Below are 1,199 nucleotides of genomic sequence, written 5' to 3'. Positions count from 1 at the left end.
TCAAATGAAAAGTGGTAGCATTAATAAATCCTCCGTTTTTGAGGAAAAAAAAATGTAAAAAAATACAATCATTATAATTATTAACCAATATTATTAATTACCAATCCCAAAATACGGTATTCCATTGAACAAACATTATATTTTTATATCAATGCTATAAGGTTTCCCAAAATGGATTAACTTCTATTTTGATGGATAATCATTGATCATATTGCGTGTTTTTATAAGTCTTAATATCAAGCCAAGCAATCCTTCTGGTAGAAATTTTGTACAGGATCTTATGTGCTGATGTATTTCTGATTTTTTTAAACTCACATTTATTAAACTAATAGGACCTCCCAAAAGTACTAACTAAATTCACTTTTCTAACAGAAAAGATGCTGATCTCAAAAATCGAAGAATGCTTATTATCCAAAATGTTGCTGACATAAAAAAAACACACATCATTGTAAAATCAATACATTCTTTCGCTCCCCTCAGAATATAAAATGTAACATGAATACATTTTTTGATTGGACCCTAACAAAATATTGTGGATAGGACACTGGATCACAGCACTCAGACACTATGCATTTATCTATTTTGTCATGGGTACATATATGATTAATAAAGGAATCATTAAAATGCATTTAAGAATTTAAAGATCACCTGGACATTTAATGACAGAGTTTTCGGATTTTTACAAATTTAATTATAAATTATGTAATACATTACATTTTTAATGATCAAATTGTGCTTGTTAAAAAATTTGCCACATATCAACTCTTGGTTGTAGAAGGTAGGAATTTAGGATGGAATATTAAACACATATGACTGATGTGTATCTTATCTTGTCTTGATGATGTGGACCGGACGAGTTGAGGTTTTAGATATAATTTCCAATAAAGTGACTTATGATGACTAGTAATAAAACTTCAATAAATTGTGTTAATATTTTAAGTAGAAAAAATATACTGAATTGATAAAATAATCGAGCAAGATGACTGATAATATCATGAAATAATAAACAGATTCTTGATAATATATTAGCCTATAGATTTATAAATTATTTGAGATATCTTAAAATGCATTTATAAACCAAAACTAGAAAACTGAATAATTTCTTTATTGTAGTATCTTTGTTTATAGTTGATAAAAACCCTAACAACTGTGAAGTAAAAAATATTTTAACTGCATGATTCCAATATAATCATGGTAAT

Source organism: Acyrthosiphon pisum, chromosome X (genome assembly GCF_005508785.2).
Source record: "Acyrthosiphon pisum isolate AL4f chromosome X, pea_aphid_22Mar2018_4r6ur, whole genome shotgun sequence".
Taxonomy (NCBI): Eukaryota; Metazoa; Arthropoda; class Insecta; order Hemiptera; family Aphididae; genus Acyrthosiphon; species Acyrthosiphon pisum.
This window is presented reverse-complemented; position numbering follows the sequence as displayed.